Genomic DNA, 19,818 nt, shown 5'->3' on the forward strand with positions numbered 1-19,818 from the left:
ATAGATACCATATTTCTTAGTTGACTTTGTTGTGTTTGATGCCGAAATTGAATATAGTACGTATTCGACCATTATTTTAAATTTTATGATTAAAACGAATCGTGCAAGGATTGCGCAATGCATTTATCGACACATAATCTCTCTCTATATTTGAAAAAGTTGAGAAGAATTACCACCTTCTATATTTATTTTCTTCTTTTATATAATCTTATTTAAGATAATTATTTTTATTAATCTTAAAATCTTCTTTATTAAGAGTCTATATTTATGCGTGCATCATCTTTAATTATTTGTGAATATGTTGGGAAAGAGAGTTCTCTATTTTGTTAATGAAAATGTGAAGTGGAGGGTACATTAGTATTAATAGTGTAAACAAGTGTATCAATAATATTTCTAGAAATAACTCTTCCAATTTGGGAATCCAAATTTTAAAATTTATTCCCAAATTTTAGAATTTATTCTAGGAAACTGAAATGAAAACAGACCTAGGCAAATGATAACTAGAGGGTGCAGGTGTAGAATAATGAAAGAACGATCTTCTAAAATGTTGACAAGATATTTAAACTGATCAATTTAATTTTTTAATAATATGCATAAATATTTTTGTCTGACTATCATTAATAATTCATTCTTTTGCCGAAAGTAATTTGTCTTGGTGTTTTGGCTTATCCTGGAGCTTTGACTGGAAACTAATTAATTTTATAAATAATTTTTTCTACCATTAGAAATTTAAATATTGTTATTTTTATATTCGATTCTAGATAAATATCTTTCTCTAATCGAGAATCTTGAGAAAACGAATATAAAGGATTTCATCGATGACTCAAGATCAGTTTAACATGTAGTGTTTGGATTGATTTATATAGTCAAATATCCATAACTTGATCGGCCAGGTGGGTTTAGGAGGGTCACGGTGTCATTTGACCTGTGCATCCTTTTCATTACCATGAGCCTTTGGACTCATCTTTGATGTTTTAGGAGAGGATGGTCAATTGCACTGTTGTGGCGGGAGGTCGAGTTCGATTGTGCTGTTGTGGCTTGAGGTGGAGTTCGCCCGTTCTAAGAGGTTTTCACAAAAACTAAATAAATAAGTGTAATACAAATTACAAGTTTAAGATTTGTAAACTTGAGCCATTTCGCTAGAGCCTAATGAAGGTCCAGGGTGCCTGTAATACCGAGCAGTCTATTCTGATGACAACCAATTGAAATGCTTGAGCAGTGCCCGAGATGGGCTTCGTAGTCGGTGTTTCTCACTATGCGGGTGATTTCCAGTGAGGTATATTCTCGGGGTGTACGACCACTATGTTTCTCATGGAATCTCAAGGAGTTTCAATAGAGAAAATCTCCAGAAACCAAATTTGAGTAGAGTTCCATCTACTCATTCAGGAATGATTTTGTACGCCGGAAAGCCTTCATTCTCTCATTGTATCCCACAGACAGCGCCAACTATTAATGATTCAGTGTAGAGAATAATCGTATCTCATAGATGTCACCAACTATTAATGCAAGAATTCGCACAATAGAATGAAAGGGAGGAAATGATTATTCTTGGCCCATGATAATGATTCGATGCTCTTCGCATTCATCCATAACATAAATAGAAAATAAACAAATAAAAATAAATAAAGAGAGACACAACTTTATATGGTTTGGTATAAAAGCCTACATCCACGATTTGTTTGGAGTCGAAATCCACTATAATGGACGATTTTATAATCTCTCATAGTCTCACATATCTCTTAATAGAATGAAGAATTTAGGATTTCGGGAGTTTTAAAATAATGCCTCCCTTGAGAGAAGGTCCTTTGGAGTTGCTATGTGTAGTGGAGTTTGCACGTAGGGAGCTTTTATGGAGAGCCTGTCAGATTTGTGAGGATCTCTACCTTATATAGAAGTCTATTTTTTGGAGTGATTGAGTCTAATTGGTCTTGTGAACTCCATTCCTTTTAGGAGTTTGAATATCTTTGCTTTTAGGAATATGAGTCTCTTTCTTTTTAGAAGTCTAAGTTAATTTGTCCTATTTCTTATTGGTTTTATTCTTAGGAATAATTTTTTTTTCTCCATTCCGGCCTGTTGTGTGAATTTAGACAAATCAACCTTAAAAATCCCAGGCAATTGTTGGAATAGAATTGACTGGGTCTAAGCCATTGATAAAAATAAGAAAAGAGATAAAGTCAAGAATATAGCCCAAGGATAAAGCCATGAAGAGATATGACTTGTTGACTTTGACATCTAAGAGTAAAGAGACATGAACTCCTAAAAAGAAAGAAATTCAGGCTATGTTTGGGTAGTGGATATCACTCTACTACTATTTAGTATTTTATCATTATTTTGTACTTACTTTTTATTATTTTTTATTACTATCCACCACAACTTAATATTTTATAATTATTTGTTTTTACCATATTTCACTACCATTTATCACTACTTAATCCCAAACGTGTTTTATTTTCCATAAATCATATATACATGCTCATTGATTCATCATGTAAACCCAGTTTGTTTACTTTGATTTATTATGTTGTACATACGGTTAAATTAGTTTTGAATATCATAATTAATATGACTTTTCTTGTGTAATTTTCTTTACCATTTGTTTTGAAAACTGAAGTTGAACAATATGGACAAGTTAGAAACTTTAAATCATCAAAATTTTTAAGACTAGGTTTTGATATTAAAAAAAATTAAAGAAATTTTTTCAGCTTAATTTTAATAATATTGGGACACGGTTTCAAAACAAAATAAATGAAGTCTTTTATATAAATGATTTCGTAGTCTATATTGAGAAGAAATGTGATATTTTTTTACCTTTATACGAAAGAATATTGAGATCAATTGGCATATTAAATGGTTTTTAATTTATATATATATATATATATAATTTTTGTTATATACAAATTTTGATACATCTTTCAGCCTCCCTCTAGAGAAATCTTAGCTTTTTCCCTGCAAAAGAGATTTATTTTGTATTACATATTTCTACTATTTCATAAACTCACTAGAGCAATTGTTTGCTTAAGTAATGTATATGGAGTCTTTAATTTTTTTGGTAAAATAATCTGAAAATTAAATACAATTATAATTTTAATACACCATTAATGATTGTCTGTAAATAGTTAAACTTTTAATATTATTATTGCCAGGTTCCCCATGCATTTGATTTACAAGCATTGTTAAAACATAAATAGCTTAGTTAATTAATTAACAAATATATAACCATAAAATTACGTTATATGTAAACTAAATATTATTAATTTTATACATCAATTTTTCTACCGTTAGAAATTTAAATATTCTTATTCTTATATATATATATATATATATAAATATCCAAGTATGAAAATATTATATTATTTAAATATGTTGGAGGAAACATCTACCAACCTAATGAAGAATAATATGTAAGGCGGCTAGAAAAAGATAAACAGGAACTTATCACAGAAAGAATCTCAATGACTACTTATTCGTGCTAGAGTCCTTGTAAGGTAAGGCGGCTAGAAAAAGATCAAAAGGAACTTATCACAGAAAGAATCTCAAGGACCACTTACTCGTGCTAGAGTCCTTGTGAGGTAAGGCGGCTAGAAAAATATCGAAAGGAACTTATCAATAACTACTTATTCGTGCTAGAGTCCTTGTGAGGGGTGAGCAATTTTCAAAGACTGATGGAACATTCGTTGAAAGTTCGCAAAGCAATTTTTTCAGGTAGATGCAAAAGCAGCCATCGACAATGTTAACATCCCAGACAAAAATTAGTCCGAGGATGGCACAACTTATCGAAGATCGCATCAAATGTTTCAAAAAGGGCAGATAACTATCTTATCATTCTCTAATTATTGTTAGTTAGTGTATTTAAAATTTTTATTGTTTTAACATTTTTTTAAGTAAATTTTTAATATTCTTAATCATTAGGAAAAAAAAATATATATATAATTTTACTAATAGTCACTTTTTTAATTCTGTAATAAAAATTAAAAATTAAAAATTACAAAATTAAAGAAATTAAAAAAAATAGTAAAAATATAGTAGTAGAGTTGTAAGGAAACAAGGCAGCTAATTTAATTGCTAAGCATGCATTACACGTTGATAGGGAGGTAGTTTGGTTAGACGATTGTCCAGATTTTATTAAAAATTGTATTCTATTGGAGAAACAATGTACTGACGTTATCTATGATTGATGAATGAAGATCTGATTTCTTTTCAAAAATAAAAAATAAAAAAAAAAATACTTGTCTTTTTATAGATGATTTGGATGAAGTTTCCTCCAATTCAGTTTGGTAAAAGATGTGTCCAATAAACAAAATACATCATTCAGTGGTGGCACGATTGGACTCCTCACCTCTAGATTTATTGAATCTCGGTTTCACTGCTCCTAGTCTCCGGCCTCCTCTATAGTTGTGTGAGTCCCATGCACAAGCACTGCCACTTGTCCCTCCAATAAGCCTCCACTGATCTAGACTATCTAATCCTAGATACATAGCTTTCTCTAATCAAGAATCTTGGTAAAAAAAAAAAAAAGGCGAAGGATTTCATCAACGGCTCCATATCAGGAAAAACATGCACCAGTTTGTGGTGTACCGAGATCTTCCAAACTTGCGTGTTCTCTTATTTGTACTTACTCTTGTGCTGGTGAGGATTTTCTAATAAGCTCTAGTACTGGAGAAATTGGGTTGGCGCATGGTCGGGCACTTGGGGCTGTGTGAAGTCATTCGAAAATGATTGATTATACTCCTTAGTGTTATGATATGAAGAGATTTTCACTCCGCTTGGTCAGATGTGGTGACTTGAGTATTGTTCATGGCACCTTGCACGAATACGTCGAAGTTTCGCTCCACCTCTAGAATTGGGTCCCAATCAGTCACTTGCGTGTGTACGAGTTAATAACATTTTGATAAATGTCATGTCCATTTCACATAATAATCTCAAAGTCACATATAGGTTCAAAGAAAAGATCATTTACGAATTGTTTTCAATTACTTCTGGATAGACTAACCCTTACATTATGAGCATAACATAGACAGAGGAATAACTGAATTTTCAAATTATATACCTTGATAATTGATAGTGCTCCTCATGCCTCCATATTGAAGATGGGATTGCGCTGACATGCCCACACAGCTTACAGCCTACGAGTATGTTATGGCCCAGTTTGAAAGTCACATGAAGCAAATAAGTTTCACCATGTTAGTCTTCGTTTAGATCAGGTATTAATGTTGTCAAGCTGAATATTACTTTTGTACTTGTTTGTTGTTTGCTTAATAAGTAGTTCGAGTTAGGAGAAAGTAAATCCTACCCAAACCAGATTCAATGAAGCGGAGCCTTAATGCAATGCAGTATTGTTTTCCCCTCACCTGAGCAAGAATAATTTCATACATATTAGAAGTCAAATAAGTTTAGAGGAAATAAATAAATTGTCAGTTATTTATATCCCTTGAAATATATGAAAACATAAATGTTATCATGTGCATATTAGTTCAGTCTATTTATCAATAATTATAATTCATGGTGTTAATAAATAAATCAAAATAAGTATTTCATATTGAATTGTCTATGTACACATACCAGTTGCAAAGAGGTAATCTAATGTGTCAACCTTATATCAATGAAGTTTTTGAGTTGTAACTATAAATCTGACACATACTCTTTCTTTGTTGATAGGTCCTCCTCATCTGAATATTCTCTCTCACTATACACATTTCCAAAACTAGAAATCATCATGTCACATTAATAAAGCCTGTTGAATCTATGCATTGACCATCCGAATCCATGACTTCTCGTGCATCAATATGACTTGGTAGTATATCAGGCCTATCCAGTAGAGTTGATATTGGATCTGCATTATCACACTGCACTAGTTCATAATAATATGAAGACACATTTTCTTGAACAGCATCATTAGTACTTTATTCGCCATCAAAACCTTCCAGAACCTTTGGCATTGACGGAATGTTGTAGACATTCCTATTTGTATAGTTCTTCACAACACCCAACTCCCTTTTGCTCTTATATCTCTTATGTAGAAACATTGATCAGCCTGACTCGCCAACACGAATGGTTCATCCTTATACCAAGTCCTATTCATGTTGACACTAATCATATGGTCATCCATCCGCACCTCTCGTTTTCGATCACCAACGTCAAACCAATCACATTCAAATAGGTACACTTGATGCCACTCCATGTAGCGCAACTCTACGATATTATTGATAACACCGTAGAAGTCTACGTTGTTTGTAGCCTCGTCCCTAGTTACCAACACCCCAAAATTTTCTGTACGTCGATGAAGTTCAAGCTGCTTCATATGAAACATTTTTCTATTTATTATTCAAGCAGCATATGATGCAACCCAATGGCTAGGCCGCAAGCCAACGTATATAGATCAGCAAACAAATCAACTCGATTCAAGGTACGATGTTCCTAGATTTATACCAAAATTGTTGAAAATTCACAACGTATATTTTTGTCATTTCAAAGCATATCAAGGAAACCTGTAATATTTCAACGTAGACAAGGATGAAGAAGAACTTACACGTTACTTGAACCAAGTTAGAAAATCAGTTTGATGCTTGCAATTGATGCAATTTAGGTGTTTTACCTTACATTTATCGTAGTGTTCCCTACATTTGGAGCACAGAATTGCCAAGCAAAATATTCAAGTTAGCTGGTATTGGGTTGATAAAAATTTGTTAAGTTTGAATGGAAGTAGATTTTTAAGTTGTTGATGCTTACTCTATATAGGGTCCAATCTCTGGCCAATTGTTGAGCACGTACCAGATGGCTGTCCTAAAAAGTTTATCTTCTAATTGCACATTAGAAACTATACCCAAGAGATGAACTTTCTGATTAAAAATTCTGAATCAATCTATAGTTTCCTCTTTGTCAACATCAATGTTGCGGTTCGCTCGACTAAACTTCATCTCAACATCTTGGAGGTATATGAAGCATTCAGTGTGAATGTAGGCCTTGGCTATTGAACCTTCTAGGCGGGCTTTATTCTTAACATATCGCTTGAATTTACCGAGATACCTCTCAAATGGGTACATTCACCTATATTGTACTGGATACCTAAGTATGGCCTCACAGGGTAAATGGACAGCTAGGTGGGTAAATGGACAGCTAGGTGGACCATGACATTGAAAAAGGAATGAAGGAATATCATCTCCAGTTTGCATAGAATGGTGACGATATCAGTTTGGAGCTAGGATAGGCAATTCATATCCAGTGTTTGAGCGCACAACTCTTTGAAAAAAGTGTTAAGTTCAATTAAAGTCAAGACAACGTCACTTCTTAAATACCCCTAGCAGTAATGGGGAGTAGTCTTTAAAGAAAAACATGACAGTCGTGACTTTTCAACCTTGAGATTCTGCAGTCATGCAGAGAAACACAGTTCCAGATATTGGAAGTGAACCTATCTGGAAATTTGATATCGAACAGCCACTTACAAAATTTATTCCTTTTATCTTCTTGTAATGTGTACAGTACATGTGGCATTGTTACATGATCCCCTTCACGCCTCAAATGTATTTATTTACTATAGCCCAAAATCTCTAAGTCATGCCTTGAATTGATATTATCCTTAGTTTTTCTTAGACTGTTCATTAAAGTGAATAAGATGTTATCGGCAATATTCTTCTCAATATGCGTAACATCTAAATTATGCCGAAGTCGAAGTGTTGACCAATAAGGTAATGTGAAGAATATGCTACACTTTGTCCAATTCAACTCTTTAGCAGTATGTTTTTTCTTCTTACGAGATTTGCCAAACTGAACATCCCCAATCATTTGCAATTGAGTTTGAATATTGTCTCCTCCTATATCCCTTAGTGGCATGAGATGATCTTCTTTACCATTGAACAACCATTTCCTCATTCTCCATATGTGATCTAGCGGTAAGAAACGTTGTTGTCCCATATGGCAATGTTTTCAGCCATATTCCAACCAATTTGAGTCTGTTTCCACATTGCAAGATCGAAAAGCCAATTTTCGTTTTGTTAACCAGCTAGAGAGATACCCGTAGGCAGAGAAGTCATTGATTGTCCACAATACGGCAGCATGCAACATAAACGTCTCCTTAGTTGAAGCATCATAGTTGGTACCCCATGTTCCCAAAATTCAAGTAGTTCATCGAGTAACAGCTGCAAGTAAATATCGATCTCATTCCCTGATGACTTTGGGCCAGGAATAATTAGAGATGTCATGAAGAATTGGTCTTTCATGCATGACCACGGTGGTGTAACAACCCTGCCCTGGGAAGGTTGGGGTTGCTACATACATACTCATCCCTCTACAGTAATCTCCTTTATTTATTTATTTTTATTTTTTTAAGTAATATGGGATCAGCATGAACATGACACACATGTACTCTAAATTTCTAATTTAAAAAAGGGAATACCTAATAGACATTCTATTCAAACATTCATCCATAAGAGACTCTCAGAGTTTATCATATGCTCGTAAAAACATAACTGTTCTAGTTAGTAAAAGACTCCTTCTCTACCATATGTACAAGAAGGCACTAAGTCAATATATAAGGGTTTACCATCACCCTACCATAACGGTAACACCATACCAAAAGATACATGGTTTAAAGTCAAACCCAACAAAACGTCCCGACAAGAGACCCCTCCCAACATAAAAACAACTTTCATAGAAATAACCCATCATTTATGTAAGGTCGAACCAACAAGGAAGACACCAAATGTTTGCCTCTCCCTCTATAGTAATGCCCTACTCCCCAACCTCTTCGTCATTACCTAGAAGTTTAAAACATAAATACAAAGTGAATCTAATATTCAGTAAGCAGTACACCATGTTGTTAACTTATTAATCATCTAATATTTTTTTTTGAAAACATGCATACATAAACATTTGATGATTCTGACGATGCTTTCATGCATAAACAATTGGAGAAATAAATCATACTTTCATGCATAAACATTTAAACTATACTTCCATGCAAAACACTTAAACAGTACTTTCATACATAAACATTTAAACAATACTTTCATGCATAAACATTTAAACAGTACTTTCATGCATAACACTTAAACAGTACTTTAATGCATAAATATTGAAACAGTACTTTCATACATAACATCACTTTCATGTTTTACTTTCATTTGGCCGGTACACACTATTGCGCCCCGTGGGTTAGGAATCCCTTTCCGTCAGGGAGCAGCATTGGATGCACCGTTAGTACTACTTATCTAGCATTGCAATCTGCCCAGTCCTTTGGTACCATCATTCATATATTAGTCATGGTCATTACGTAGTTTTATACATTAAAACATTTATTTCCTTTCAATCCTTCCTTCTTTCATTTAGTCCTTTTCATTTAACAATTCATTCATAAAAAAACGTCATTTAAAAGAATGAGCTTAAACATCATTTTTCATACAGTTATGTATCTTCATACCTTAACATTCTTTTAATTTCTTTTCTTTCTTTGCAGTCAAACATTTTCATTATCTTTTCTTAGTCCAATGCATATGTATTTATTTTTTAAAAAGAGCATTTCATGTCATGCTACGTATAAGTAGGATATTAGTTATTTGAGAGAGCATGTGTGAAAATCTCATGACTTAGAATCTACGTGCATGCATTACTTTATATACATACAAACAATTATAATCAATAGGGTGCTTAACAAGTGCTACCAAGAAAGGCTTGTCCATACTATAAATTTATTTACCCTTTCTTTAAAAAAAAACATTTGCAATAAGAGAGAGAGAGAGATTCTTTCATGAGAGAACTTTGTATAAGAGCATGGTCATAGCTACTTACCTAGATGCTTCTCGATACTTCCAATCGTCAATATAAGTCCTATTCTAATAAATAACATAAGCGTATTAATACTCATATAATATTTCTTTAGGCCTCCCTTTAAGCAAGAAAGCTGTAATATTACAATTTAACGTCTTTTCTACCCTTAACATTATCTTAATTAACAAACCTCTCATTTAACCTTTACAAGAATAACATAATTAATACTAGAGCATGTTATACTCTAATCGTACAAGCAATATTTAATAGTTTAGATAACATCTCCCATTAGAATTAAACATAGCATAAAGTATAGCAAAATTACCCATTAAACAAATTGCAAAACCTTTAAACACTTAAACTTATGCCTTACACATTTAATACCTTTTAAAAGCAAGGTATAAAATTATAAAACCCAAGCAAAACCTCTAAATAAATCTCAACATAGTACACATATCATCAACATATATATATGTGTGTGTGTGTGTGTGTGTGTGTGTGTGTGTGTATCAAAAGATCAACTAACATCAATTATAAATAATCAAGTTAGTTATTAAAAAGACCATTTTCAAATATAGGAGAAATACATAGTAAATTCCCTAAATAAATTTTGGTTTCGGCCAAAAACAAAGCATACATGTTTATTTGCAACATAAGAATTTAAATACATAAAAACATAAGCTAAACAATTTAGTTGGCTTCTAAAATACATCAAAATTAAAAGAGTTAAATTGATTTTTGCCTTAAGCTCCTAGTTTCTTTCAAGAGGTAAAGTGGAGATCCAAAACTTGAAGAAGATAAGAGGAGCTTGATTCTTGAAGAGGAGAAGAAGAGAGGGAAAGTGGCTTTGGCTAGCATGGAAAGTGAGGTGAAGAAAACTTGTTCTTCCTTTCTTGGGTGTAGGCCGACGGGTTCAAGGGATAAGATTAAATTACTTTTTGGTCAAAAACTTATTTCATTAGCTAGGAAGGATGACCGACGGTTCAGGAGGCAAAGACTTAATTGTCTTTTGGTCAAAACTTGTCTCACAAGCTTGGAAGGTAGACCGACGGGTTCAAGATCAATTAAAGGCATAAAGCTATTTTTATCAAAGAAGCCAATGAATTCAACAAGGAAATAAAGATTTAAGTCACTTGGTCAAAGCTTATATTGAAATCTTAAGGAAACTGATGACTAGGATTAATTGTAAGAAGATATTGACCCTACCTACCACATCCAATGGTAGAAATCAAATGGGGCTATTTCTAAATTAATTAACGTTAAGGACTTAAGAGAAAATACTATAAAGTCTTAAAAATCATGTACTTAATTTATTTTAATAACCCACATAAAAATAAAAGCACATCTATCTTAAAATAAAATAATATAATAATATCTTAAAATATTTAATTTAAAGAATTAATAAAAGATGAAATGACGTAAGGACTTATGTAGTAAGACTCGGATATTACAGGCAGCAAGTTATACGGGGCAAGGATCGCTGGCCAAATGCTATGAAACCAAGTTTTTGAAAGGAGTCAAGTTGTCTCTTGCCAGACCAAGCCTAACATTGTGAGGATCCGCAGCACTATGATGTTCATCAAATTTCTTCCAGCACTCAGAGTCGGTTGGATGTCTCATATTGGTATCTTCTATCACCCGTTGCTTTTTATGCCATCCCATATCACCTACAATTTTTGCAAAAATAAAGAGATGCCGCAATCTCAGTTTCAACGAAAAGTGACGCAACACTTTTGAGGTATAACATGTGACTCGTGTGTATTTGGCATCCACCTTGAAACCTTACATATATGGCATTCATTAAGAGTTAGCATTTTTCTTCCAAAATAAGATGTAGTCGTTGGTGCAAGCATGGGTTTTGTGGTTCTTGAAACCCAAACTGAACTTCAAAGACCTTGATTGTGGTAAACATCATATAATTGTGGCAAAAGAGCATCAGGAAAGGCAGATCGTAATAGATCAATGAGCATGTCAAATGACTTAATTGACCATCCACTGATTGATTTGATGTGTAACAACTTGAAAACGAATGACAGCTTTGTAAATTTTGTACACCCGTTGGAAAAAGACGTTGGGCATCCTCCAGTAGCTGGTTAAAAGTAGTTGTTGGTGAATCTTTAGGTATTGGTGGCCTATTTGGTGTAGGAGTGTTGTCTTGGGGCACATCAACAAAAGTGCTTGCCCAGATATCGTCCAACATATGCTGCATGTCATCAATGTAATCATCTTCTAGTATAACCTCGTCACCAATATCATCGTTACTAACATATAATGTTGTTTTCTCCTCTCCATGAAATATCCACTGGGTGTAATTTGAATTGATCCCTTTGATAAACAAATGAGTTTCCACCTGAAATATAGGCAGCCAAAGATTGTTAAGGCATACACAACATGGATACCGAATGCAATCCCTTCCACTTGCATGGTTTTCATTCTTATGTGATGAAAGTTTTAACCCCTTAAACGTATACAGGTGATAAAAGTCTATCAGGCTCGTTTATCCAACTTTTGTCTATCTAAAAATAGATATGGTTGGAAAGGAAGTTAGATAAATAGAGACCGTCATGTATAGTTGATGAAGTCACATTTGAAACTAACATGAATGAAATGTGGAATAATAATATATGGTCGAAGGAATTGAATGGTGGAGCAAAATGAAGGCTGAATATATTTTGTTTCATGTGATTAAATGAATGGTGTCTACATGTTATTTGTTGCTATAAAGTGTATAGTTCATCCTTATAGGACATGCAAGTGTGTCAATTTGAGTTTGGGTCATACGAGAAAAGTGGGTATGTTACAAGTAGTTGACACATTCCACTATGAGTTAGTGGAATGAGTGATGTTACGCAGTTGTACGTTAGACATCGAGTATAGTAGAGCCCTCAAACCCAATGGTACTCCAATCTTGATTGAGTGATTAAAAGAATCATTATCAGTTGGATATATAAATTCAACATATGATGTTAGTTGAGACAGGAGAATAAATGTTTAACTTGAAGAGCATTTATGAAGGTGGCTAACTATCTCATAACGTTTTTGGTCATGTATGGTTAAAGGATAATTGGCTGTCTAAACATAAATGTACCAGATGAAGATCATCAGGCAATTGAAAAGTTAAAAATCTAAATGGGTCTTGTTTATGACATTATGTGAGTGTATATGGTCAAAATTGGTATCAAATAAGTTGTCAACTACATTAAGGTGTTAAAAGTTAAATGATGATGCTAGCTACGTAGTCTCTAGTTGTCTATATAGTAATTTATCAAAAATAAATAAAAACCCCTATATAGTATATTGTTGCTGGTCTATACTAAGCAATGGCCAAGGCTATCATGTTTACACATTGTAATTAGTAATACATAATAAAGCACTAACAAATGACAATTCAAAATCGCGGTACTGAATTAAGATAATTCATCACATGTCAAGTGAAGGGAGATGCATTGATATGATCATGAAGTGATCCCTTGTAAATAGTTACCAATTAGAACGAAGAGTTATTGCAAAACAAGAGCAAGAAGCAGGGTTCCATTAATTGAACAAAGATATAAAACATCCATCTGTGTTTTGAGAATTCTTGAAATGAAAAATAAGGATTTGCAGCTGTAGATGCAATTGTTTCCTTCAATACCCAACTAAACAAGTTTAAGCTCGCCCCTGATTGAAATGGCTCACCAACAATTATGCCGGGCTCAGCCAATGCCCATTAAATCAAAAGCACTCGATGTCCATCCTACAATCTGCACCCAATAATCCTAGTAAATTTCAGTTTAAACTCAATATCAGAATATAACACAAACAAAATAATAAAAAAAAAATTAAGGAAAAAATTGTAGGAGTAATGGTTTTAATCACAATCTTAACTACATAAACCAACTAGGGAAAATCAACTACAAAGCACTTTCCTTACCTCCTCTTCACGTAAGGAAAATCAACTACAAAGCACAACCTCAGCCCATTTAACTTCTCTCCATACTTAGCACTAAGCGAAAACTTTGAAACTCCTCATTTCAAGCATGGTAAAGGGATTTATGAACATGACTAAAAGCATGCTTAATGTCCAATAAAGGCCATTGAGTTTTATACATTCCAGATATATGAAGGACGTGGGTTAAGAATGTATAAATGATAGCAATTTACTTAGAAATGGAAGGGAACAAGTTAGTCTCATAATAATCTGGAATTTTCACAAAAATTGAAGTTTGATACCTTTTTAGTAACTTGTTGGAACCAAATTAATTGAAGAGCTAAAACTTAGAAGATGGCTTGTTTTTGTCCCTTGTTTTAAATACAATTTTTCATACTAAAAAATAACTTTGGTTGAGCAAAATAGGGATGCAATGGACTGGTTGAAGCCCCAAAACAGAGTATAAAGCAGAATTTGCTGCACTACCATGGACAACTAGTAGCTTTAGTACATTCATGCTCCTAAACATTCCTTATTTAACCATAATATCAACTACATAAACCAATCATACTAGAGTTGAAGAAAATTTGAGAAGAAACATCGTATTTTTTGTGAAAGCATAGCATAAATAGCAAGAGGAGCTCTCGGCAAACCCGGAAATTCTAATCAAACCTACTAGATTGAATAAAGTCATTGATTGCTTACTTGGGCAATCTTGAAGAAAAGTGTTCTCAAAGTGCATTCCCATGATCTACTAGTTTAACACAATCATAAAGGGTTAAAGGCTCTCAAAACATTTGTTCAAACTCAATATTAAAAATAGAAGATCTTCTCAATATTAAAAAGAGTAGAAATAAATATCAATATTCAATAAGCCCACATTTGGAATGACAGCGATCAATTACCCCAAAACAGACCCACAACACAGATGCATAGAAAAAAACCACAACTCAGATGCAAAAAACAAAACCACAACTATCATGTGCACTTAAATCCCACTGCACTAAAACAAAACCACATAACAGATTAAGTTTGTAGTGCAAGTTGTCACAAAGGCTAGTAGAATGTAGAAAACACAAGCTAAAGGCCACTTCTCTTTCTTTTATTTTTTCGATATAAGTTTTAGTAATTTGAAATATAAAATAGATGTTAAACACATGTAGAGGATCTGAAGGCATGAACCTTATTGTTAAAAAAATAGAGAAATGCACTAAAAATATTAATAAATATCAATGGGTGGAAGCTCATCTAATACTCTAATGGGAAGCACCAACTTTAACAATATTTAGTAATATTATTCATCTCGACGGAATGTGGCAGCTTCTCACTGCATGGAAGTTTTAAGTGATCATTATAAAAGTCAATATTTAATATAGACTGGTTTTGCTTTCCTTGCCTTTAAATCATTCGATGGATTTAATCCTAGGCCGATGATGTAAACGAGGTTGATTATCAGCACAAATCATTTGTCCCTACCACAAATAAGAAAACATAGTATATATGTAAAATCTTGCAACTTCAAAAACAAAAACAAAAAAAAGAATAAAAAGGAGAGCTTGAGTGTGAGAGAAGGATGATTCAAGTTAGGAAATCCCTTAGTACTCTTTTTAACTTACCAACCACATGTTTCCCACTTTTCCTATCAAACCCCCAGTACGCTTTCTCCCATACCAAGGTCAAGCTTTGAATATTTAAAAAAATATTCATATGTGTGTGAGAAACGTCGCTTAATTGTTAAAGCATGTAGAAGTCAATATAGATCAACAAAACAATATACATACATACATACAAACTGAAAATTAGTTGGTGAAAGTTTGCAAACAAAAGTCAGTAGATATATGATTTCAATGTCCAAACAAAAAGGGAAAAAACCATTCAGAATCAACTACTACTACCAATTATTTTCCTATATTGCATTTAGAAAGTAGAGCATCTGGGCCATTTCATTTAATTAGGATTTTCTACAGTGAATTAAATAGGTAAATCTGTAGATATATTGAGCAAGAATCTAAATTAGATCAACTTTGACAAGTAAAGAACAGACAAGAAACTGAATAATTATATTATAACAAAATTTTATTCATTACTATTCAAAACAAAATTAATATTAAAAAATTATATTATAATAATATTTTATTCATTACTATTCAAAATATATAATCTCATTTCATCTCATCTGTATAACCAAACATGGCCTAAACAGTTAGAGCAGCTCATGTCAAACACACCACAAAAGTCTATTCTAATTTATGTAAACTCAGCAATTTATAGATGCTTGTGATTAAATTAGTTACACAAATGTAATTTACAGCAAGGATTAACTATGTTCCAAAAATTTTGCAAGATAAGAGCTTTGTGGACAAAATTAACTAGGGGTGTAAAAAAAAAACTGGTGAACCGGTAAACCAAATTGGATCGGACCAATCCGGTGGGATCGGTTCAGTCCCCAATTTGATTCGGTTCAGTATCCGGTTCTGATTTTTCTTTTTCTAAAACCGGACCTGACTAGTTCACATATATATATATTAACTTTTTCTATTGTATATAATTTTTATATATACTATATAATTATATATAAAATAGTTTTGTATTATATGGTAAATTACTAATTAATATAATATTAAATTTTAAAATATTATATCATTTTGTTTATTGTATTAATAGTTATATTAATATTATATAGTGCATATTAATAGTTATACTAATACTATATGACTATATTATATATTATAATATATCATTATAGTCTATAATACAATTATAATATATATTATAATATATTGCAATATATTATCACTATAGTATTATATATTATAATATATTATATTATATATATATATATTATATAATATATAAGATAGTACATTAAAAGTAGAAACCGGTAAAATTGAAGTACTGGTTTAGGAGGATAACCGGTGCGTAATCGGTTTGAAAAATTACAAAACCAGTGCATACCGGTTCCCTAAATTTTGTCCAAAACCAAACTGAACCAGATCGGTTACACCCATAAAATTAATAGAAAAGATTAAACATAAAAGTATATTTTTTATGAACTAATCAACATAATTATACATTGATATGGACATATAAAAGAGGAAAGACAGTGAACATATTAAAAATCCGAGAGTTAGATAAAATGAACAATTGTGTAAAGACTAGTCGTCAATTTGTAAATGGATCAGTATGCATCTAACAGACTACAATAAGTAATCAATACTCAGTATGAACAAATTAATCAGTTACATAATTAACTAGATACATTTAGATTCTGAATGCATAGTGAAATAAAACAATCAAGTAGGTTTGTAAAAATAAAATATATAAACATCTTTTCCCAAGGAGTCTAGGTAAGAGCATATTATTATTAATTAATAATATAATTTTTGGGCAAGTTAATTTCAGGTGAGAAAATCCAACTATAAAAACATGTGGCATATTCAGCTATATTGCAATAAAGCTGTCACACAGAATCTTAACAAAAGGTGTTTAAGCAATATATAATGGCTTACTACAAATCTTAACATTCAGTTGAATAGAAATAATCGTTTTCAAGTGACGCGATTCTATTCCAAGCTCTTACATTTATTGGCAAGCATAAGAATGGGTTTATCATTGAGTTTCATGATGAATTAAGAGAGAGTATGGTAGAGGATAACTTTCATCCATCAACAATGCTAAGGTTATCCAATGCCTCTCATGTTCGATGAGAGGTGGGATAAGGTAATCGAAACAAACAAGATACTTGACAACAGATTAATTGAGTCAAATATCTCCATTTATTGAACTAAGTATTATGTCATCCAATGTGTTTATAGTCACAAAAATTATGGTAGAATTAGCTATGATGAATTTAAGGCAATTATGAAAATAGGCATGGACACAAAAAATGGCAGCTCGGCAAATATCCTAGAGCATTTCTAACTGCACTAAGCCTCAACATGTTCACTCACAAATATAGGGAACTAAGGGTAAAGTAATCACCTAGCTACCCTTCTATTGAACATCGTCGAAACTATTTTCCTTCCTCCTCGAAACAATGAAAACTCTCAAGGAAGGTCAAATTTTTGCAAAAACCATTCATCGATAGGCATCATGAATAGGTTGATTTTGACTCTTTAATATCCAAAAGAAAGGGGACTTTAATGTACAAGCGTTTGTACACGCTTGTTACAAATATAGAGAACTCTCACTCTCACTCTCACCTGTCATTGAGAATTATTCTAAAATACCATCTTCATTATTTTCTGCTTTAAAGATGAAGAGAAGAATTTCCGAAGGCATCGATCAAGAGAAAGATTCTAATAAGAACCTTATGAGCATACCTATGCAGTAAATTTAATTTAATAAACTTAATATTTAACTACGTACACATTTTCTTGGAGGATGAAGTATGCAATTCGATAATCTAAAATGATCCAAACATTCCATTACCATGTGATAATCTGTTTCTCTTTTTTCTTTAGTGAACTCAACTCAATGCTTACTTCTGTACTATGTCTAAGTTCATTTTTCATCTTTTTTTCTCATTTTGAGGAAGTAATCTCGGCATTGTGACCAATTGGTTTAGGCTGATTCCTAGATGTCCTTTGGGAGGACAGGCATTATGCACCAAAAATCATTTGTTCGAAGACACCATTCACTTTGACCTTGAGGTAGGGATTGTTATTTGCCATTCTCTCCTTATTTAATCTGGAGAGAAGGTGGAACTTGCTAGTTGGAGGTCAACTATTTCTCTTCTTGCTGATTTTGTTTCTAGAATTGGTGTATTCTGATATTCTAAATGTGTAAGTAGTCTCTCACCTTCATTAATGATACTTAGTGCTTCCAATTCCAAGTACTTTTGAACCACCCTTTAATATAAAGAGTCCAGTTGATTTTGGTATTAAGGCTACTGAGTTGCCTTGCAACATCATGGATAATGTTTGAGCGCGCAACACGTTTTTGAGCAACAGAACAGAACACAGAAAACAATCAAGGTGGGTATTTGAGTGACATATACAAGGGTTACGTGAAATGACCTTAGCCTGTAAGCTCCCCCACTTTCTGCAACGACTTCACGACATCATATACTCCACAAAAAAATTTAGGTACTTTCTTCTCTCTTCACAAAATTCACTTACTTACATATTAGAAGGAACCCAAAAAGGGCCATAAACTCTAAAAGAAAAAGGCTCTGTTTTTGCAAGAATATTACCCATGAATTTTGCATTATGCTAATACCCACAACTTAGACCATCACATACACAAAAGGCAAATGTACAAAAATTAAACCGAAAGGAAGAACATGCTTTTAGATTCAAAAACAAAGAATTTTTGGAAAGCAAACTATGCATGAAGGGGGAGTGATAGAAAAATTAGAAAAGATATACCTGTATGGAGTATATTCCCTAAAAATCAGCCTCGGTCGACAATACTTGAAGCCTGAAATGTTAACTCTGAAATGAAAATGGAGGCATTGTGCAGTGATTTTGTAGGTGAAGGAAATGTATGGCAAGCTTTCGCGGGAGGACAATCAAGTGAGAAAGCCGCATGCAAATTGGGGTAACCAATGGGTGGATTTGCAGGGAGGTGAAAATGAAGAAACGAGAACGAAGGGGAGAAGGGTGTGGGAAAATGGGACTTCAAAAATGGGCTAGTAAGAACAATAGAGGAGTTTATGCAATGAAGCCTTAAAATGGTGATCAATTCGTCGCAAACAGGGGTGACCAACGATTTGCGGGTGGAAGAAAATGGAGCTTGATTTTATGGGGTTCGTCGATGTGGATAAGGGTACTGTTGGGGGCAAATATGTTGGGGGAAATAAAAGTTTGCGTTTTAGCGCCCAGACTGCATTCCAATGATTATTGTTGTGTCGTAACAAGTTATTTCATATTGCGACGCAAGGAATCGTTGGTGATATTAAATAAATCGGTGCAAAAAGTTTCTTAAGTAAAGCCCAGTATGGAATTTGAAGTTTGATGTTAAAAACATGCGGCAAATTGAAAATCGTTATAAACAATGGTCATTTGTGGCACTTTTATTTGCAACGATTTAAAAATCGCTACAAAAACTACTTTTTCTTGTAGTCATTGCTCGGTAATCGTGGCAATATAATCTACTATGTTATTAAGAAAGGGCTTTGCTACACGCAGTCGGGAAACGCAGTCGGC

The 19,818-nt window shown here is 33.0% G+C and overlaps 1 long non-coding RNA gene across 1 annotated transcript; it reads right to left on the reverse strand.

The window, feature by feature from the left end:
• Positions 1-13,179: 13,179 nt before the first annotated feature.
• LOC122309361 lies at positions 13,180-19,497 on the reverse strand. The gene is made up of 2 exons (XR_006242419.1): positions 19,039-19,497; positions 13,180-13,502 (listed from the first exon to the last, which is right to left on the reverse strand). It is a non-coding gene; the product is annotated as an uncharacterized LOC122309361 (long non-coding RNA).
• Between the last annotated feature and the right edge of the window lie 321 nt (positions 19,498-19,818).

Source organism: Carya illinoinensis, chromosome 5, assembly GCF_018687715.1.
Source record: "Carya illinoinensis cultivar Pawnee chromosome 5, C.illinoinensisPawnee_v1, whole genome shotgun sequence".
Classification (NCBI taxonomy): Eukaryota; Viridiplantae; Streptophyta; class Magnoliopsida; order Fagales; family Juglandaceae; genus Carya; species Carya illinoinensis.